The sequence below is a fragment of the Arachis stenosperma genome, chromosome 4 (assembly GCF_014773155.1).
Source record: "Arachis stenosperma cultivar V10309 chromosome 4, arast.V10309.gnm1.PFL2, whole genome shotgun sequence".
Lineage (NCBI taxonomy): Eukaryota > Viridiplantae > Streptophyta > Magnoliopsida > Fabales > Fabaceae > Arachis > Arachis stenosperma.
The window spans coordinates 29153726-29165675 of NC_080380.1; the positions used below are offsets into that span (position 1 = coordinate 29153726).

An 11950-nucleotide genomic window follows, 5' to 3' on the forward strand; every position below is an offset into this window, starting at 1 on the left:
GTTGGGGTCATATGGAGGTGAATGGCGGAAAGGGACTTGTGAGTATGGTGGTCCAAAATCATGTTGAGGATGGGGGTTCATAAGCGTATGGTGGTGGTTGTTGATAGTCAAAAGAGTGCTCACCATAGCTATTGCCTTGATATGCATCACAGAATGGTTGTTGATAGTCCATTAGAGGTGGTTGTTGCCATGAGGGTTGATCAAATCCTTGTGGCTCCTCCCATCTTTGATCGTTCCAACCTTGATGCCTGTTCTCATTGTAATTTCCTCTTCCTGCAATATAATTATAACCAGACTCATAGCCAAAGGGGTGAGAGTTCATAGTAGTAGGAGAAAATAGAAACAAAAACTAATAAAAAGAAAAGATTTTGAAAAAGATAAGATAGGATTTTGAAAAAAGATATGATTTTTGAAAAAGGATAAGATAAGATTTTGAAAAAGATATGATTTTTGAAAAAAAAATTTGAATTTTGAAAAATAAGTTAAGATAAGATAAAAAATTTTAAAATCTGAATTTTTTTTTGAAAAATATTTACAATAATCAATAATAAGGCACACGTTTGCAATTCCCCGGCAACAGCGCCATTCTTGACGTTAAGATTTTTGCTAGTAAAGAATTTTACAAAAATATAGTTGCGTTGTGAGTATAGATTCTAAACCAACAGAAAATCCATTCGTACAAACGTTTTGGTTGTCACAAGTAACAAAACCCAATAAATTTATAAACCGAAGTATTCAAACCTCAGGTCGTCTTCTCAAGGAATTGCAGGGAAGTATGATTTATTATTGGTTATGGAAAAACAGTGTTTGGGTTTGAAAAAGGTTTTAAGCAAGAGAAATAAATTGCAAGAATTAATAAATTAATAATTAATAAAACTCTTAGCAAAATATGAAAACTGGAAGTCCTATCCCAGTTATCCTTATCAATTGTGATGAGAATTGGAATTTTCTCCCACTAAGTTAACCTCTAACTATGAAGGTAAGTCAAGTGGATGGAATAAGTTTGGTTCCTCAGGTCCTAGTCTTTCCTTGGAAAAGGCTAGAGTTAGTGGAACTCGAATTAATTCTTGAAGAATTCCAATTTTCAATCAACAATGAGTTTGATAACTCAAGAGTTACCAATTAATCAATTAAAGCTAAGAATATAAAGAGCTAAATGAAAATCATAGATCTGAAAATACCTCAAATGTATTTAAATATAAATTTAAATCTAACATGGAAAGATTTATGAATCAAATGGGCAACATAAGTAATTGACAGATAAAAGTATTAGAGTATCTAAAAGTAGAAGAGAAACATAAATTAAAGAACCTGGTATGAAGAAACAATCCTAATCCTAATAGAAATCCTAATCCTAAATCCTAAGAGAGAGGAGAGAGCCTCTCTCTCTAAAAACTACATCTAAAACTAAAATTTATGAGTTATGAAAGCTTAATTATGAATGGATGCATTCCCCCACTTTATAGCCTCTAATATGTGTTCTCTGGGCCGAAAACTGGGTCAGAAACAGCCTAGAAATTGCCGATTGTGAAATCTGGTCCGTACAGGTCGCGGCAAAGTGACGCGGAGGCGTCATCCACGCGTTTGCGTGGAATGAGATTCGCAGATGCGATGCGTCCGCGTGGAGCGCACGTTCGCGTCGCCTATCTGTACGGCCACTATGGCGAATTATATATCAAATCGAAGCCCCGGACGTTAGCTTTCCAACGCAAGTGGAACCGTATCATTTAAACCTCTGTAGCTCAAGTTATGATCATTTTATTGCAAGAGGGTCAGACTGACAGCTTTGCAGTTTCTTCAACTTCTTGTATTCCTTCCACTTTTGCATGCTTCCTTTCCATCCTCTAAGCCATTCCTGCCCTGTAATTCCTGAAATCACTTAACACACATATCAAGGCATCTAATGGTAATAAGAGAGGATTAAATAAAAGAAAATAAAAGCCAAAGAAGCATGTTTTCAATCATAGCACAGAATCAGGAAGGAAAATATAAAACATGCAAATCATATGAATAAGTGGATAAAGAGTTGATAAAAACCACTCAATTGAGCACAAGATAAACCATAAAATAGTGGTTTATCAAGTCTTTCTTCTGTGCAAGTTGGATGAAAAAAAGGCAGCTATTGCCATATGTGATAAGATGGGATTAAAAGACTATCAAGTAAGTATATACATTCCCTAATATGTGAGATTTAAGAAAAAGGCACAAGTATCCCAAAAAAAATTGCTAGTAACTTATAACTTATAAGCTCTAATTCATTTTACCTCGCCATGTAATGTCACTTTCGATCAGATGGGGAGAGCTGGATAGATGGCCGAATTAGATGCACGAAAAGCTGAAGTTTTAGCCAAAGCAGCAAGACTCATACAGAGACAAATCCATACACATTTAACAAGAAAAGAGTTTATCACCTTGAGAAATGCTACAATTCATATCAAGATTCATCACTTTGAAGTTTGAACCTTAATTCAAATCAAGTAAAATTTTCACTCTTTAAATATAACCAAATTAGAATTAAAAAAATAAATCAAGTGCCCCTAAATTAAGAATATATCACAGATCGAAAAACCTATATATCACAAGCATATACCATTTTTTTTGGTTGAAATAACCTTTTCACATAATTAATTTGGTTTGTTATATATATATATATATTGTTAATGCATACATATATAAAAATAAAAGAATCGTTCTTCTTTTGGTATTTAAAACAAAAGTGTTGTAACCAATAAAAACTAAAGAAAACTAAGACTAATAAGTTGTGACTAGGTCGGACTCCGAAACTAAAATTTTCTGTATTAACCTAAAATTTTATTAAAATTAGCAAGATTATCTTTTGACTATGTAATGTGGGTTAGTGGCTTGGCCAATTCAAAAAACTGAGAGATCCAGCTTAATTTGAAGAAAGAGAAAAGAGGGACGGGGGAGATGGGAAGAGAAAGGAAGTTTTGGACACAGAAAATGAATTCTTTATACAAATATGAATTGAATCACCTTCAGATCCACACTTGTAGTCTCTTGACTCCCTATGCCACTTGACAAAACTGAGCTATGACTAGTTCCAATGTTTGACCACCTATAATCTTGAAGGCGAAGCTTTTGGCAGCAGGGGAAGAAAAAGTCATCACACTCCTCCATGTCAACGGTTTATGCAATGGACATATCTGGACACAGCAAGCATGTCAAAGAAATGGTCCAATAACACTTTCAAGACAAATGACAAATGATATATGATAAAACAATTTCAAGACAAAGGTGTCCAATAACACTTTTTTTATTAGAAAAAATAAAAGACAACTGGGAAATAGCCTACACAACATGATCTCAATGCATTACACATAATCTCAAAATTTGAAAACCATTAAGTCACCAGCAAAAAGAAGCATAGAAATAAACTTAATTGACTAAAGCACACCTGATTGGAATAACATCTTTGAAGATGAAACTTGTGAATGTCTATTAGTAATAGCCACAGGCTTGGTTATGGTAACTGGAATTCTGAAAAGAGGACCGCGCCATGGTGCTTTGCAGTCAATACCGTAGACCTCATAATAATGCAGACCATCAGCTAAATTAGTAGGATCAACAATTACGCTGAAAGTAGAAGATAACTTGTAAGTTACTAATAAAGCAAAATTGAAAAACGTCATCAGACAGAAACTTAGTTGAAAAATAAAAAATAAGAAGCTTAAATGGTTGATGGAATAATTGCATTTAAGCAGAATAGTTTAAGGGTGATGGATGCAGAAGTTGGAGATATTAATAAAAGATGAGAGAAGCACTCAGAAGTAAAGCATTTAAGCATAAAAAATGAACTGTGCTTAATTTAATTTTACAAAACAGCACTCAGAAGTAAAGCACCAAGAATCACAAAATTTATCAAAGATCCTCCATTATAGTAGTATTGTGACAAGCTGCTTGAAGCAGTGGAAGCAGGGGAACTTATCAAAATTGAGGTAGAATGAATTGACCAAGTATTGAGAGAAAAAGTACAAAATATGGTACCCGTTTTGTTATGTTTCAATTTTAACAAATTAAACCAAACAAATAAATTAAATAAGAAAGACCATATAGTCAAGTGCTAGTTGTAGATAACAGTTCCATAAAATAATACGAAAGTATCATCATTAGTGTTTTCCTTGAAACGTTGACAAAAGAAATAAGCTATTGCTTGCTGCCTCCAAAGATTTTCAATCTGTCTTTGAAAATTCATACCCAGCCTCAGCAACTTCTCTCTCACACCCCTGCAAAAAATCTCAAGTTATAAAAAGCAGCAAAGAAACAATAAAAAGACAAGGAGGTTTTAATTGAGTAAACAGTTCTTATAGCATACCTTGTAAACTGAGATTCTTGCAACATGTGGTCCATTCTGTTCCAAAAGAAGTTTCTTTTTTTTGGGAAAAAGAATATCAGTCTCAGAGAAGAAACACTGCCCTATAGTAAAAGGAATTGAGTAAACTAATATCACAGCAAACGAAACTCAAGTTCCTATAGTAAAAGGAATGATGAATGAAAACACAAAAATCAGCACTGAATATCAGTAGCAACAAAGCATAGAATTCAGGGTTAGTTGAAGAACCTGGCATGTTTGAGACAAAGCCGTACAGCCTCCCCTCCCCTTGACAGAACTTGCAACATAAAAATAATTAAGAGTGAAATAGCAAGAATAAAGATACATATTACTACTTATGTACACATAAAAGAAAAGCACAACAATGAAGAAAACAGAGACTGAATCTGAATTCAAAAATGGAGACTCAATTGAAGATACTAGTATAATTACTACGAGCAGAAGCTAGTAACTAATGCCTAAACACCACAAAAGAAGCAAAATCAAAGCCAGATTGAGGCCTAATCAGTTTTCAGAAAAAGAAAACAATAAGTCATTATGGCTCCAAAGAAAGAAAACAACACCTATTTCAAAAGCAGTTCAGTCATTAGATCAAACACCTCGTCTGCACAAACACAACATTGAGCACATATATCTACCTAATTATCCACTGAGACTAATTAACAAACATTTGATGTGCATGTTAGGTCAAACCAACAAATAAGCAAACCATTGAACACTTGGTGTGGACAGCAAAATTCATAGAGGGGAGGGAAGAAGAAAAAGAAAAACTCACGAGTGTTTCTCTGAATTCTGTTTGCTCAGCAATCCAGATTAACAATCTAAACATTTCTCAACAAATAAGCAATTCTATTTGCAAAATGTGCACACCTGAAAACCAAGCTCTCATAATAATAATAATAACCTTAATTTTCCAGAGTAATCTAAACTTGCGTCTAAGAGAACAACCCAAGCATCTTCCATTGTGTGCCTAGAACTCTTATTCTCAGCCGCAATTTCGAAAGAAGCTTCGACAACCGAAGAATCTTCTGTCTTTGGCTTCTTCGAGGGCACATCAACAAGATCGTCGCCTTTCGGATCAACTTTGCGCTTTTTGGGTTCATGAACAAAGGGAAAAAGAAGGCAGAAGCGTGTACAATGATCTCCATTTTGGCAATGCTGAACCATTTTGGTGTGCCATAATTCACTTCTATTAATAAGCTTGAGGGGAGTGTTAAGGAATGATATCATAAGTACTAGTATACTTAGAGAGTAAGGTAGCAGAGATGGATGTAGTACAACAAAGTCAGTTGGTTAGAACTAGCTTCTTTATACTTTCTTGTTTTAGTTAGTTAGAGTTAGTCTCAACAAGTGGGCATATATAAGATAGTTCTCTATGTGTGAAACATTACACATTATAATTCTCTCAATGTACAATTTCACATACACTTTAATTTCCTTCCTGCATTTTCTCTAAAGTTTTATTGTTGCGAGACTCTTATTAAATATGAATGAATTTAAGCAGTTTGAATGAAAATTACAATGCTGAGTGAAATAAAGAAAGCAGCAGTGCCTGTTTGTTGCAGCATGGGTAAGCTTCTGCAAAGGACGCAGACATGTGAAATTCATGGTGGGGATTATGAACTTATCTACTCTATGCTTATATCTGGCCACCTGCAGCTACCACCAAATATGTATTTTAGAAATAAACAAACTACGGTTACTGGCTTCTCTCAAAATAGAGGAAGATGAATAACCTGTGGAGTTGCATTTTCGATGAAGGTTTGAAATACTATTTGCATTGTTTCTTATTTGTTTTAATGGTCACCAGTCACCACAGCTTTTCTCTGAGCAAGAAATGAGGAGTGAATCAACTTCCATCATGACGGTTTTGCCCTTTGTGGTTTCGTCCATTTTCGCTCTTACAAATTCCAATCACGACAACAAATGGTTGAAGGTTAAAATCGTTGAAAAGTGAAAACCCTAAGCCTACTACAATGATCTCCAATCTCTCCTACTCACCTATAGTCTACAGTAGTAATAATTAATAAAAGAGGAGAAGAAGGAGAAGGTAGCTGCGGCGGGTAGAGTAGCCGACGGTGGCGCTGTGGGTGAGGAAAGGAGAAGAAGAAGCCCGTTGATGGAGAGGGGAATGCTAGGTTGAGCTCGTTTGATTTGGTGCTGTGAATGAATAGAGCTTGGGCACAATCGATCATAAAACGCAGAATATAACATTTTCGATGGAAAATTTTAAATTATAGATGGATTTTTCGTCTGTAATAATTTAATAAAACGTAGTGTTTTGTCCATTTAATTACTGATGGATTTTCTGTCTGTAACTATTTCCCACGAAAAAAAATTAATTTTTTCAACGGAATTATCGACGGATTCTCTTTTCTGTCTGTAATTTATGCTAATTCATGTTTTTCGTTTTTCGACAAAAAATTCCTCTGAAATTCTGTCTGTATTTCTGTGGGATAAAATTCGTCGGAAATATCCGTCTGTAATAACTAGTTTTCTAGTAGTGTACATTTTGATCTCTCACGTTTTAAAACGGTTGACAATTGTACCCCTTCGTCCATTTTGGGCCAAAAATGGCAACGGAGCCAGCTGACATGGAGGAGTAGAGAATGACGTGTCCGTTACACTTGCTAAAGTGGACTGGGACAAATTATTAGTGGACAAATTCGTCCTTTAATGACCAAAACGATGCTGTATGCATGAGTGAGCCCTATTTCATCAAAATGCAAGGTGGAAGTCATGACCGCTGCTGGTGCGATCGTCCATGAAAGACCGTTAAACTTTTTGTGATGGTTTCCATTGCCGTTTTCACTCTTTGACTTTTGCAATTTTCTTGTTTTCATATTTCATGTAAGACCATTAAACTTTCTGTGCTGGTTTCCATTACCGTTGTCATGGAATTATGCGAGTTCACTTCAGTCTAGATAGCATGATATATACAAGCTTATAATTCTTGATCATTTCTGACTGCTTGCCTCAACAGGGTCAACCACCTCAGCTTCTACAGTTTCAGGGACATGGGGCTGGGTTCCTGCGGGATGAGACTAACCAGAATACGCGGACCATTTACCGGTCAGAGCCATACCCCTCATCTCATATATCTTCCCTCCAAGCTGCACTGGATTATCAGGCTACGCGCACACAAGCACATCAAGAAATAATGTCATACGTAAAGTTAAAATAGCCAATATATGCAGCACCTTGATCACATTAACAACCCAACTTCAATGACTTTCAAAACAATAGTATTAACCGAGCCAATGAACTTACTGTAAAACCACTGGAAACCAAAGCTGCATCATAGAGAAGGTCAATAGCTCTGAAGGCATCTTGATCATCAGGATTTGTTTTGAATGCAGCCTAAAAATTACATAGAGCACATTATTAATTTGTTATGTAAAATTCTCAAAATTTGTCATTAAGTATATGATAGAAAGGAAGACCCACCTTTCCATGTTTGCAGACCAACCAAATTTTCCTGACATCAGAACACAGGGTGAAGAGCTTAGTCTGTTTGAAATTTGCACACTTGCAACTTTATCCCCCAAATGTTTCTTAATCCAGTCACAAATTTTGCCGAATTCCTGTTTCATCTCCTTTTCTCTTTCTTCATTTTTATCACCTGTAGAAACAACAAATCAAATTTAACTAGCTATAAAGAAGAACCAAGCCATGATGAATCCACTGAAAAACAAGGACTACTAAATATTTGGTTGATGAAAATGCTGATACCATTGACTAAATGAGCATTTTCCCAAAACATGAAGTATATCAAGCATTTGGGATATGTTTTTCCCATACACCATGCAATAGGAACATACCTAGATCCAAGTCTTCCTTGCTAATATAAAAAAAATTGTTTTCCTTATATGACTTGAGGTTTTGAATAGCAACCTCATCAATTGGATCCACCAGAAACAGTACCTAAGAAAAAATCACAAACACCAATATTAAGAAATGATATAACTAATCCGTACAAAGTTATAAACTTAGGAAAGAAAACAAACTTATACTTCAAAATCCTTCTCTGCAAGTCTCTCCAAGAAAGGTGTGTTCTTTGCACTATTCACACTATCGGCTGCAATGTAATAAATATCTTTTTGATCAGGCTTCATGTTCTCAACATATTCATCCAAGCTGATCAGTTCTTCTTCACTTTGGGATGAGAAAAACCTAAGCAATGGAGCGATGCATTTGTGATTCTCACGATCTTCAATACAACCCAGTTTCAAATGTTTGCCAAAATTCTCCCAGAACTTCTCATAGTCCTACATATAGAGCAAGACATCTAGTCAAACGAATAAACACATATAGACTTACGGATAGTATTAGTGAATCTAAGTTAACACAATTTATCCTATGTAGAATGGGATAATGGCAGAATGTGTACAACTAAAATTCGTCAAAATATGAACATACCTCCCTGTTATCACTCATAGATATCCCCAAAATCATGTCAAAAGCTTTCCGAACTACACGTTTCCTCATAATCTGCACCTTCATGAAACATGGAAAAAAGGATAAGCAAGATGAAGAACCCCCTCACTCATTCATGGATGATCGCACCAGCAGCGGCCATGGCTTCTACCTTGCATTTTGATGAAATAGGGCTCACTCATGTTTACGGCGTCGTTTTGTCCATTAAGGGACGAATTTGTCCACAAATAATTTGTCCCGGTCCACTTCAGCAAGTGTAACGGACACATCATTCTCTACTCTTCCATGTCAGCTGGCTCTGTTACCATTTTTGGCCCAAAATGGACAGTAGGGTATAATTGTCAGCTGTTTTAAAACGTAAGGGATCGAAATGTATTTTCCAATCTTGAGAGACGAAAATGTTCTCGTTTTAAAAGGTCAGAGACTTATTTGTCTTTTACTCAAAATATAAATTGTACCTTTTGTTTCTAATATATCGAAATGCTTTAATGTTTAATTTAGTTATACTTTATTTCTGATTTTATTATTCAATAATACCAAATTTTTACGATAACTAATTATTCAATTATTTTTTAATTTTATTTTTGTCACATTATTTTTTTCTAAATGAATCTATTTTTGATTAAGAGTAAAATTTAAAAATAAATTAAGTAATTATTCGTCGTTAAAAAATTAAAATTATTAAAGAAAATATTAAATTTTATTAAAAATTAAAATGATTGAAATTATTGAAAAAAAGTATTTTTAACTTTTAAATAAATTTTAATCTTTTCGTCAATAATTTTAATTTTTTCTGACAAATAATTACTTAATTTATTTTTTAATTTTGTTTTTAAAAAAAATAAATTTACTTAGAAAAAATAATGTGATTAAGAATAAAATTAAAAAATAATTGAATAACTATGTAACGTAAAAAATTGATATTATTGAAGGATAAAATTAAAATTTATTTCTATGTATCGTTTCTATCTCTAACGTTTTCGTCCTATTTAAGCCCCTAATGGTAGGTTAACCATTACAAGACAAGCGAAGGATAGCGGCCAGAAATTAGCGTCCGTGTTCAAACTCGTCGCAAATTAGTAGAATAGCATCGATTTTGAGCTACAGTTTGGCTTCAGCTGCGGAACTATATTGGATAGCGGCTGTTCAGTAAAATCGCTGCGTTTTGGGTATATATAGTGAAGAATCAACAAATTCCATCTTTTGTTCCTTGGGCGAACACAAATGGGAGCAAAGGGAAAGGACACACCTCCGCACATGAATCCTTGCCACTGTGTACCTCTTCTCGTCAGTACCAGTTGCTACGCGCTCCCCCTTGTTGGTGGGTCCATCGTCAATTTGCTCCCTGCTTCCCTGGTCCCGTCCTTAGATCTGCTCAGGTATCCAAAAAATTCGTCTTTCAATTTTGTTCTGTTTTCTTTTTGGTTTTAGAATTCAATTTGGTTCACATTAATCTTTTTCTTCTTGATTTGGTTTCAATTTACTCTTTTATTTTGATTTTGTTCTTGTCAAGAACATAGGACAGAAGGGGTGATTTCGTTTTAATCTTTTTTCTGTTCTCTTTCTCCTTCCCTTTTCACTTTATTTATCCTCTTTCATTCGCCTATTCTGAATGCTTTACTATTTGATATAACAACAATCAATGAGTTTTAGTTTTTCTTGTTTCAAATTCTTAAACACTCCAGGTGTTTGATGAATTGTGCTTGATAATTGCAGATTCCTTATGATAGTAGCCATACTTTCCAAACTGTGTTTGATGAATTGTGCTTGATACTTTATTCTTCTTTTTTAACTCATTATGATAGTATATTCTTTTGGCCATACTTTCCAAATTCATATTACTTTTTTAACTTATTATGATAGGAAAAATTGTTCCTTCAGATGTGACAGTGAAGCTTCTGCTAAAAGTACTAACAATGAACCAAGTTAGTTTTGTCTTTCCAAAAAAAAAAAACAGAGAACTATTTCTTCTCATTTTCTTATGGTTATCAGCAAATTCATCCTTTTTTTGGGATAATGAAGGCAAGAGAGGATGACAAGATTGAAACAATAAAGAAGCGATTTAAGGTTTTCTTGGAGTCTAGTCCACCTGTGGTTTCTTATTATGGTGAGAAAGGAAAAATTTGTAAGGTATTTGATATCTTGGTGCTGCAACCGCAAGTGTTGATAATTGAGTTTTAAATGCTTTGTAGTACTAATAGAATAAAATTTTGCTTCTTACTAATTAATGCAGCAAGGACTTCCTCAGATTTTTGAGTTAGTCAAGACAATCTTTGAAGCATAAGATTAGATGGTAAAACCACTATTTCAGATGCAAAAATTTGGTTATTGAAAAAAGCTTTGCAAATCAATAATATTATTTTATTGGAAGTCTCTTGTGTGTTAGGAATAAAGTTTGCTTTTGAATTTGTTATTTAGAGACAATGAAAGAGCACAACTTGGTCATGACACATTAATGCTACTGATGCCTACCACAATTTCTGCTACTGGCTTAGCTGTTGACATTCAAAGCCATATTTAAGTTTCCAAAACTAGGATGATCTTTGTGGTGGTTTTGGCTTTTTGCTATTCCTAGAATGAATTAGTTTCTTATAGACCTTTAGATTCATCATGGTATTATGTATATGAGAGGTCAATTATGGATCTTTGATCCAATTTGTATTAAGTGTTTGGCTATAAGCTTTATCTTAATCACTAATTTCACAAAAACATCTTTGTACCTTGATCTATGCGGTGCTTTTACTTTTACCTATTATTAATTTATTATTCCTTCTTGATTACAGTCCAACATGAGAATATTGATCACTGGAGGAGCTGGATTCATTGGGTCTCACCTGGTTGATGATTGATGGAAAATGAAAAAAAGAGGTCAGCATTAATATTTAGTTCAAAATCCCACTCAAAATCATGCAATTCTATGTTAGACCAAAAGCTACTGTTGTGTGAAAGTGTTTCTAGAAGTTATTGAGCAGAATAAATAAGAAATATTAGTTAATTAATATAATATAATAAAAATCCTTTTGGACTATATGTATATTGTTAACTACACACTTGAATTTTGAATGGAAAAGAAAAAGGTTCAATGATCAAAATAAGCAACTTTTTTACCAAAGTAAGCATTAACTCTTAATTTTTCTTTCGATCAAGGTTCTAATTTTGTTA

General features: G+C 34.1%; 2 long non-coding RNA genes across 6 annotated transcripts in view; one reads left to right on the top strand and one right to left on the bottom strand.

Moving 5' to 3' along the window:
* Positions 1-1244: 1244 nt before the first annotated feature.
* LOC130976692 (uncharacterized) lies at positions 1245-3901 on the bottom strand. Of its 2 annotated transcripts, none has more exons than XR_009084735.1 (3): positions 3416-3901; positions 2995-3164; positions 1245-2302 (listed from the first exon to the last, which is right to left on the bottom strand). It is a non-coding gene; the product is annotated as an uncharacterized LOC130976692 (long non-coding RNA). The 2 variants fall into 2 exon arrangements; XR_009084734.1 differs by having other exon boundaries at positions 1245-2335.
* Positions 3902-9900: 5999 nt separating this feature from the next.
* LOC130973570 (uncharacterized) overlaps positions 9901-11950 on the top strand; it is a 29006-nt gene continuing 26956 nt past the window's right edge. For 2 of the 4 annotated variants that reach the window (XR_009084183.1, XR_009084182.1), the window contains exons 1-2: positions 9906-10167; positions 11572-11656. This is a non-coding gene — a long non-coding RNA (uncharacterized LOC130973570). Of the gene's footprint in view, positions 10168-11571; positions 11657-11950 lie in introns of all 4 variants that reach the window. The other 2 variants (XR_009084184.1, XR_009084181.1) reach the window with 2 other exon arrangements.